We start from the raw sequence: 10880 nt of genomic DNA, 5'->3' as shown, positions 1-10880 counted from the left end.
TAGTCAACCCAGTTGACTGCTGATGTCAGCATGACATCATGCTGATGTCATAAATCCATTTTCGAATTAAATTAAATAATTAATTAAATTCCAGAAATTAATAAAATCTTTAGAAAATCATATCGTTTAATCCGTAACTCGGATTAAAATATTTTCAACATGAAAGTTGCTCAGAACGACGAGACGAATCCGGATACGCAGTCCGTTCGTCCACCACACCTCCCTAACCTATCGAACTAGCAACTTTCCCCCTCCGGTCCATCTGTCCGAAAACGCGAAACATCGGGAATACTTCCCGGATGTTCCACCCCTTCGCCGGTACCACCGACTGTCGCGTTAGGACACACCTCGCACTGCTCATTGTCATGTCACGCATCGTCATGCTTATGTTTGCATTGTATTTACTGTTTCTTCCCCCTCTTCTCTCCGGTAGACTACGAGACCGACACTGCTGCTGCCCAATTCGACTACGGAGTTGATGACCCCTCCTACTTGCCAGAGCAACCAGGCAAGCCCCCCCCCTTGATCACCAGATATCGCCTATTCTTCTCTATACTGCTTGCATTAGAGTAGTGTAGCATGTTACTGCTTTCTGATATCCTATCCTGATGCATAGCCTATCCTTGCTACTACTGTTGTTACCTTTACCTGCAATCCTACATGCTTAGTATAGGATGCTAGTTTTCCATCAGTGGCCCTACATTCTTGTCCGTCTGCTGTGCTATACTATCGGGCCGTGATCACCTGGGTGGTGATCATGGGTATATACTTATATACTATATACATGACACATGTGATGACTAAAGTCGGGTCGGCTCGTAGGAGTACCCGCAAGTGGATCTTTGTGGCGGAGCGACAGGGCAGGTTGAGACCGCCTAGGTGAGAGGTGGGCCTGGCCCTGGTCGGCGTTCGCGGATACTTAACACGCTTAACGAGATCTTGGTATTTGATCTGAGTCTGGCCATTTGGTCTATACGCACTAACCATCTACGCGGGAGTAGTTATGGGTATCCCGGCGTCGTGGTATCAGCCGAAGCCTGCGTGACGTCAGCGACTGAGTGGCGCGCGCCGGATTGGACTGGAACGCCACTAGGCTAGGTCTGCTTCCGGCCGCGTACGCAACGTGCAGGTGTGCATAGGGCGATGGGCCCAGACCCCTGCGCGCATAGGGTTAGACCGGCGTGCTGACCTCTCTGTTGTGCTTAGGTGGGGCTGCGACGCGTTGATCTTACGAGGCCGGGCATGACCCAGAAAAGTGTGTTCGGCCAAATGGGATCGAGCGTGTTGGGTTATGTGGTGCACCCCTGCAGGGAAGTTTATCTATTCGAATAGCCGTGTCCCTCGGTAAAAGGACGACCCGGAGTTGTACCTTGACCTTATGACAACTAGAACTGGATACTGAATAAAATACACCCTTCCAAGTGCCAGATACAACCCGGTGATCGCTCTCTAACAGGGCGACGAGGAGGGGATCGCCGGGTAGGATTATGCTATGCGATGCTACTTGGAGGACTTCAATCTACTCTCTTCTACATGCTGCAAGATGGAGATGGCCAGAAGCGTAGTCTTCGACAGGACTAGCTATCCCCCTTTTATTCTGGCATTCTGCAGTTCAGTCCACTGATATGCCCCTTTACACATATACCCATGCATATGTAGTGTAGCTCCTTGCTTGCGAGTACTTTGGATGAGTACTCACGGTTGCTTCTCTCCCTCTTTTCCCCTTTTCCTTTCTATCTGGTTGTCACAACCAGATGCTGGAGTCCAGGAGCCAGACGCCACCGTCGACGACGACTCCTACGATACTGGAGGTGCCTACTACTACGTGCAGGCCGCTGACGACGACCAGGAGTAGTTAGGAGGATCCCAGGCAGGAGGCCCGCGCCTCGTTCGATCTGTATCCCTGTTTGTGCTAGCCTTCTTAAGGCAAACTTGTTTAACTTATGTCTGTACTCAGATATTGTTGCTCCCGCTGACTCGTCTGTGATCGAGCACTTGTATTCGAGCCCACGAGGCCCCTGGCTTGTATTATGATGCTTGTATGACTTATTTATGTTTTAGAGTTGTGTTGTGATATCTTCCCGTGAGTCCCTGATCTTGGTCGTAGACATTTGCGTGCATGATTAGTGTACGGTCAAATCGGGGGTGCCCCAAAGTTGGTATCAGAGCCAACTGCCTGTAGGAATCCCCCTTTCCACACTCCTTGGCCGAAGTCGAGTCTAGACGTTACAAAATTTTACTAACATGGCTGTGTGTCTTACGGGCCCACGTCGCCATTGGGTGGTACTAGGATCTTTTACTCCTCGACCTTTACTCTGGGACTCTGAACTGTCTTCTACTCGGGTTAAACGAATTTACTAACTCTAACACTAGGATCCCGTGACCGCATTCACCCCAAAGTTGGATAAGCCATAGTTGTTTCTTAGAATAATATTTTGAACAATTCACACACTGTCATTTGACTCCTTTGAAACGTCTTTGCTTTCAGATGGAACCCACAAGGCAGGTCGTGCGCCACACGACGGCCATTGGTGCCTTGGGATCACCTGCGGTGCTAGCTGAGATGATGACCTATCTGGGTTATCGCTGGCACCCTGAGTACACCGTCTACGAGGAGTACCAGGACTTTAACCAGGAGCAGTACCGTGCCATCGTCCACCTCTACTCGCGGGAGTATGACTCCACTACTGTGCTGCACACCGCACATGGTGTTGTTGTGACCATCGATATGGCTGTCCACGATGCTGCCTATGCTGCTCTGACACGTCTTCGTGGAGAGTATCGGGAGTTGGACACCTCCCCTTTCAGGCACATTGCTATCGCATCTGATGTTGGTGCGGAGGGATACTATACTACTGCCTACTCCAGTGTCACCCGAGAGCCCTTTTACCATCAGAACCTGGTTCTGCATGCTGATGGGCTGGATCGAGCTAACCGAGCTCTTCGCCACGAGATGTACACCACCCGTCAGCACCTTTACCGTGCTCTGACGCTGCTGCACCCCTTTGTCCGATCTGGACAGCTACCGCGTACTGCGATCTACCCAGCCAGGACCGTGATGCCCCACGGTGTCGGTTGGCCAGAGGTGGGAGGCTACTCTCCCGCACTTGGTCCTCTTCTGCCACCTGAGCGTAGGGCTCTACACCTGAGTATCCGCGGCCCCCAGTCTGCTGACGTGGAGGGCTACCCGTTGCCTCACTACCAGCTGTCGGGCTACGATTACCTCCACAGTACCTCTTGGGACTGATGTAGGCTTGCTTGTAGTGTTAGATCCATTCGCCGCGAGCCTGTGTGCCGCCTATGATGTTTTAGTCTATGTACTGAACTCTATGTACTGAACTCTATGCATGACCCCTGTTGTAAGTTATGCCGACTACTATGTAGTAGCTATCGTGCTCCTTTCATTATGCATGTTTCATCATGAATGATCCTTGTCTTTGCAAATTTCTCAATGCTGAACTACCCCTGTTATATATTAGTAGGATGGTTAGACCAGGTGGTCGTGGTCGTGGTGGGAATGCCCCACCACCACCTGAGTGCATGGCTGGTATGATCCAACAGTTCGAACGGAACCGCCAATTCATGGAAAATATGATGGCTCAGTTTCCTCGCCCCAATATGGACCAGCAACCAACCCCAGTAACTCTGCAGGATTTCATGCGCCTGAACCCAACTGTGCACCGCAGCTCAACTCAGCCTCTGGATGCTGATGACTGGCTCCGTGACATCACCTATGAGATGGAGTCTGCCAATGTAGCCCCTGCCAGCTATGTCAACTTTGCTTCCTTCTTTCTAAAGGGACCCGCAGCTCAATGGTGGGACAGCCACAGGCGTACTCTGCCAGCTGGAACAATCATCACCTGGCCAGACTTCGAAGCTGCTTTCCGTGCCCGCTTCATTCCTCAGGGAGTCATGGACCGGAAGAAGCGTGAGTTCCGCAACCTCACCCAAGGCAACAAAACTGTTGAAGCTTATCAGCGGGAGTTTCTGGACATGTCTCGCTATGCTGAAGAGGACATTGCAACTGATGCACGCAGACAGGAGAAGTTCCGTGATGGCCTTCAAGCTGACATCAAGCTCGCACTTCTAGTGCATGACTTTGCTGATTTCGCCACCTTGGTGAACAAGGCCATCAATGTTGAAACTGGTCTGCAGGAATACCAGAGCTCTCATAGGCGCAACCGTGACACGGGCTCATCTTCGGGCTCGCCCTCACAGAAGCGTAAGATATGGATCCCGAACAGCATGTATCGTCCAAATGCATCTGCCCCAAGGCTACCTGCTCCCCCACCTGGGGCTCCTGTTCCCACTCCCAATAATGGCTTGTGCTTCAGGTGTGGTCAACCAGGACACCGTGCTAGAGAATGCAACCAGAACCAGAATCAACTGGCCCTTCCAGCAACTGGCCGTGGTAACAACCAGCCCCGCAACAACAATGCTAAGTCTTATGGTCGTGCTCATGCCAACCACGTTGATCTCAACGAAGCTCAAGACCAGCCTGCTACTGTGATGGGTACACTCCTCGTAAATTCAGTACCAGCTTCCGTTCTATTTGATACAGGTGCATCGCATTCATTCATGTCAGAAGATTTTGCATACAAGCACGACGTTAAATGTGAGGAGATGAACACCTCGGTACTGGTCAAAACCCCCGTGGGACAGTGTCAAACCTCCTTGGTTGGCATTGATGTCCCCGTGGAAATCGAAGGGCTGGAATTCTATGCCTCTCCCATTATCCTGAAGTCGTCTAACATCGACCTCATTTTGGGTATGGATTGGTTGAAAGCGCATACTGCTTCTATAGTTTGCGCCACTAAAACCGTCCATCTGCTACACCCTTCAGATGAAATAGTTGCTTACCAAGCTCATCTGGTGCAAAATGCCGAGGCCAGGCTCTATGCATTGAATGCATTGAACGCTACACCACTCGAGGGCATTGAAAACATTCCCGTCGTGCGTGAATTCCTCGACGTGTTTCCTGAAGAACTTCCAGGGATTCCCCCTGCTAGAGCTGTCGAATTCATCATCGACTTGAAACCAGGCACCACTCCTATAGCCAAGCGACCCTACAAAATGCCGCCGCATGAACTCCTTGAGCTTAAGGAGGAAATCGACAAATCTCTTCGCAAAGGATTCATTAGCCCAAGTTGCTCTCCTTGGGGAGCACCTTCTCTCTTTATCAAGAAGAAGGATGGGACAAACCGGTTAGTTCAAGACTACCGACCTATAAACCAAGCTACCATTCAGAATAAATACCCCCTTCCTCGGATCAATGATCTGTATGATCAACTGGCGGGTTCGTCAGTGTTCTCTAAGCTCAACTTGAGGTTGGGTTACCACCAGATCCGTGTTCGCGAAGAGGATATCCCAAAGACCGCCTTCGTGACTCGCTATGGTTCATACGAGTACACCGTCATGTCTTTCGGTTTAACCAATGCTCCAGCCACCTTCTCTCGTCTGATGAACTATATATTCATGGATTACCTCGACAAGTTCGTTGTGGTTTATCTGGATGATATCCTGGTATTTTCAAAGAACGAAGAAGAACATGCTGAACATCTTCGACTTGTGCTGGAAAAGCTACGAGAGCATCAACTATATGCCAAGTTCTCCAAATGTGAGTTCTGGCTACCGGAAGTAACCTATCTTGGGCATGTCATCTCTAAGGATGGTATTGCCGTCAACCCCGAGCGAGTTCAGGCTATTCTTGATTGGACTCCTCCCAAGAACGTTAAGCAAGTCAGAAGTTTTCTCGGTCTCGCCAGCTATTGCCGTCGATTCGTCGAGAACTTCTCCAAGATCGCCAGGCCTCTGACTAATCTGTTGCATAAGGGCGTCAAGTTCCAATGGACAGACAAATGTCAGGAAAGTTTCCAGGCACTCAAAGACAAGTTGACTTCTTCTCCAGTTCTAGCTCCACCTGATACTAAGAAGGACTTCGTCATTTACTGCAACGCTTCCCGTCAAGGCTTAGGCTGTGTCCTAATGCAAGACCGCAAAGTGATTGCTTATGCCTCTCGGCAATTGCGCCCTCACGAAGAGAACTACCCAGTTCACGACCTCGAACTTGCTGCTGTCATTCATGCGCTGAAGCAGTGGCGACATTACCTTCTCGGTAATCGTTGCGAGATCTTCACTGACCACCAAAGTCTGAAGTATCTGTTTACTCAGCCAGACCTGAACCTCCGTCAGCAGAGATGGATGGAGCTTGTTGCAGACTTTGACTTGGGTATTTCCTATACGCCAGGCAAGGCTAATGTAATGGCAGATGCCTTGAGCCGCAAGTCTTACTGCAACCACCTCCAGGTTCACAAAGTTCAGCCCTCGCTTGTTGAAGAATTCAGGAAGATGAACCTCCATATTGTCCCTCCGGGTGCACTCGCTCCCCCTCCTAAGGAGTTTGGCAAGGTGAACCTCCACGTTGTTACCCTGGGTTCCCTCAATACCCTAGTTGCTAAACCAGATCTCGTGGACAGCATCAAAAGGCTATAGAAGTATGACTCTGAAGCCCACAAGATTAAGCGCTACCTCGCAGAAGGAAAGCCCTCATTCTTCACTATTGCTGAAGATGGCACCTTATACTTCAAGGGCTGCCTAGTGGTGCCATGTGCAGAGAAAAACCTGGATATGACACAGGAGGTTATGAAAGAAGCTCATGATACGCCTCTATGGATCCACCCTGGTAGTACAAAGATGTACCAAGACATCCGTCAGAGATTCTGGTGGTCTAATATGAAGCAAGACATTGCTCGTTATGTTGCTGAGTGTGACGTTTGCCGTCGTATCAAAGCAGAACATCAAAGGCCTGTTGGAACTCTGCAACCTATCTCTATTCCTGAATGGAAATGGGACCATGTTGAGATGGACTTCGTCACTGGATTTCCCAAATCACAGAAAGGTAATGATGCTATTCTTGTCGTCATTCACCGGCTTTCCAAAGTTGCACATTTTCTGGCGGTCAAGGAAACGATCACTGCTAGTCAACTGGCAACACTCTATATGTCCAGGATTGTTTCACTCCACGGTATTCCATTGGTTATCAGTTCAGACCGTGGCAGCTTATTCACTTCAAGATTCTGGGCAAGTTTCCAAGAAGCTATGGGAACTCATCTGTCATTCGGTACTGCATTTCATCCTCAATCGCAAGGGCAAGTTGAACGCGTCAACCAAGTTCTCGAAGATATGCTTCGAGCTTGTGTTATTTCCTTCGGCAAGAAATGGGAGGAATCTCTCCCGTATGCTGAGTTCTCTTATAATAATAGCTATCAAGCTAGTCTGAAGATGGCCCCCTTCGAGGTGTTATATGGAGGAAAGTGCCGAACCCCTCTGAACTGGTCAGAAACTGGGGAACGTCCACTCTTCGGTCCGGATATTATCCAAGATGCCGAAGAACAAGTCCGCATTATCCGTGAGAATCTCAAGACTGCTCAGTCACGTCAGAAGAGTCAGTATGACCGTCATCATAAAGACATGGTCTATCAACCTGGCGAAAAGGCTTATCTTCGAGTCGCACCTATGAAGGGTGCTCACCGCTTCGGGATCAAGGGCAAACTAGCTCCTCGATATATTGGCCCATTCATTATTCTCGAAAGGCGTGGAAAAGTGGCATACCAACTGGAGCTTCCGCCGAACCTTTCTCAGGTTCACGATGTGTTCCATGTGTCACAGCTCCGCCGTTGCTTCAAGGACCCAATCCGAGCAGTGGATCATGAAGTGCTCGAATTGTAGCAGGACCTCTCCTATAAGGAGCAACCGGTCCGCATTCTCGACCAAGCTGAACGCCGCACACGTCAGAAGGCGATCAAGTTTCTCAAGGTCCAGTGGTCGCACCATTCTGAAGATGAGGCCACTTGGGAACGCGAGGATCGTCTACGCGAAGAATACCCCACACTGTTTCCTTCTACCTCCTAAATCTCGGGACGAGATTTCTTGTAGTGGAGGAGAATTGTAACGCCCGGGGAATCAAGCTACAGTAATTCCCCGCTAATCATGCCACGCCACCTCGGTTACTATTGTTAACCGTGCGATGATCCAGAACCGTTTCAAAATTCAAATTTAAATTAATGCCAACAGTAAAAGTTTTTCAAAAATTGAAACAAAAATGTTCGGTGGGTGCCAAATATTACAAGGGTAATTATACTAAAGAAAACATATTTTTATAAAATGCCTAATTAAATTAAATTGAAATAAAATAGAAAAGAAAATAAATAAAAGAAAGAAATTTGATAAAGAAAAGAAAACAGAAAAAGAAAACAAAAGGAGCCCCCCCCAACTGGACCCTGGCCCAACTTGGCCAAACCCCAGGCCCAGCCGGCCGCCCTCCCCTTATCCACTCCCCCCACTACCCCCCCACCGACAGCCCCCCACATCCCCCGAAATATCCCCCTCTCCCCCGATCTGGATCGGGAGGAGGCCCTCACCGTCGCGCTCGCCCCGCCGCCCCTGGACCTCTCCGCCGCCGCCCGGATCGTCGTCGCCCGGAGTCGCCTCGCCTCCTCCCCTGCGTCGCGTCGTCCCCGACCCCCTCCACGAGCCCCGCTGCCCCGTCCCTAGACCCCCGGTGAGGCCACGGCCTCCACGCCCCTCCTCTCCTTCACTCGCCCCGCCGCGCGGCCCGCGCCGTTGCCTCGCGCCCGTGGCTGCGCGCGAGCTCGCGCTCCCGCAGCCCCACCCCCCCGTCGTGCACCGACCGCACTCACCGCGGCCTCGCCTCGCCCGGCGTGCCGTCACGTACGCCCACAGCCGCCCGCCCGCGGTGGCCTCGCACGCCGTCCGTTCGCCCCGCACCCTCGCCCCCGCACGCGCCCGTGGCCGCCGCTCCGCGTGGACGCCGCTCCCCGTGCCCCGCTCCGGTGCCGTCCGCACCGCCGCGGATTCGCCGCACCGGCCGCGTCCCGCGCCCGCTGGCCTTCGCCACGCCTGACTCCGGCCGCCCCTGGCCATTGGCACCCCCCTCCCCTTGCTCCGGCGCCCTGCTGTGGCCGCCGGCGCCCGGTCGGGTGCGCCCCTGCCGGCCACGCCCGCAGCGCCCCTTCGGGCTATGCCCGACGCCCGACCCGCTATGGCCCTGGGCCACTGCCAAACGGGGCCCGCGCCCACCCCACAGAACGTTTACAAAAAAAGAAAATGAAATGAAAATAATAATAATAAAAAAAAATAAACTAGTTAATAAAAATTAATAAAAAAATAAAAAATAAAAAAATTTAATAGTAAAACAAATAATAAAAATAAATTTAATTAATTAATTAATTAACTAAATTAATTAAGTTAATTAATCCTGTTTAAATTAATCTAATTAGATAATTAATTTAATTAAACAGTAATTATTTAGCTAAACCCTAATTAACCTAAACAGAGAATGACAGGTGGGTCCGACTGGACCCACATGTCAGTTTGACTTAGTCAACCCAGTTGACTGCTGATGTCAGCATGACATCATGCTGATGTCATAAATCCATTTTCGAATTAAATTAAATAATTAATTAAATTCCAGAAATTAATAAAATCTTTAGAAAATCATATCGTTTAATCCGTAACTCGGATTAAAATATTTTCAACATGAAAGTTGCTCAGAACGACGAGACGAATCCGGATACGCAGTCCGTTCGTCCACCACACCTCCCTAACCTATCGAACTAGCAACTTTCCCCCTCCGGTCCATCTGTCCGAAAACGCGAAACATCGGGAATACTTCCCGGATGTTCCACCCCTTCGCCGGTACCACCGACTGTCGCGTTAGGACACACCTCGCACTGCTCATTGTCATGTCACGCATCGTCATGCTTATGTTTGCATTGTATTTACTGTTTCTTCCCCCTCTTCTCTCCGGTAGACTACGAGACCGACACTGCTGCTGCCCAATTCGACTACGGAGTTGATGACCCCTCCTACTTGCCAGAGCAACCAGGCAAGCCCCCCCCCCTTGATCACCAGATATCGCCTATTCTTCTCTATACTGCTTGCATTAGAGTAGTGTAGCATGTTACTGCTTTCTGATATCCTATCCTGATGCATAGCCTATCCTTGCTACTACTGTTGTTACCTTTACCTGCAATCCTACATGCTTAGTATAGGATGCTAGTTTTCCATCAGTGGCCCTACATTCTTGTCCGTCTGCTGTGCTATACTATCGGGCCGTGATCACCTGGGTGGTGATCATGGGTATATACTTATATACTATATACATGACACATGTGATGACTAAAGTCGGGTCGGCTCGTAGGAGTACCCGCAAGTGGATCTTTGTGGCGGAGCGACAGGGCAGGTTGAGACCGCCTAGGTGAGAGGTGGGCCTGGCCCTGGTCGGCGTTCGCGGATACTTAACACGCTTAACGAGATCTTGGTATTTGATCTGAGTCTGGCCATTTGGTCTATACGCACTAACCATCTACGCGGGAGTAGTTATGGGTATCCCGGCGTCGTGGTATCAGCCGAAGCCTGCGTGACGTCAGCGACTGAGTGGCGCGCGCCGGATTGGACTGGAACGCCACTAGGCTAGGTCTGCTTCCGGCCGCGTACGCAACATGCAGGTGTGCATAGGGCGATGGGCCCAGACCCCTGCGCGCATAGGGTTAGACCGGCGTGCTGACCTCTCTGTTGTGCTTAGGTGGGGCTGCGACGCGTTGATCTTACGAGGCCGGGCATGACCCAGAAAAGTGTGTTCGGCCAAATGGGATCGAGCGTGTTGGGTTATGTGGTGCACCCCTGCAGGGAAGTTTATCTATTCGAATAGCCGTGTCCCTCGGTAAAAGGACGACCCGGAGTTGTACCTTGACCTTATGACAACTAGAACTGGATACTGAATAAAATACACCCTTCCAAGTGCCAGATACAACCCGGTGATCGCTCTCTAACAGGGCGACGAGGAGGGGATCGCCGGG

Source organism: Aegilops tauschii, chromosome 4 (genome assembly GCF_002575655.3).
Source record: "Aegilops tauschii subsp. strangulata cultivar AL8/78 chromosome 4, Aet v6.0, whole genome shotgun sequence".
Classification (NCBI taxonomy): Eukaryota; Viridiplantae; Streptophyta; class Magnoliopsida; order Poales; family Poaceae; genus Aegilops; species Aegilops tauschii.
This window is presented reverse-complemented; position numbering follows the sequence as displayed.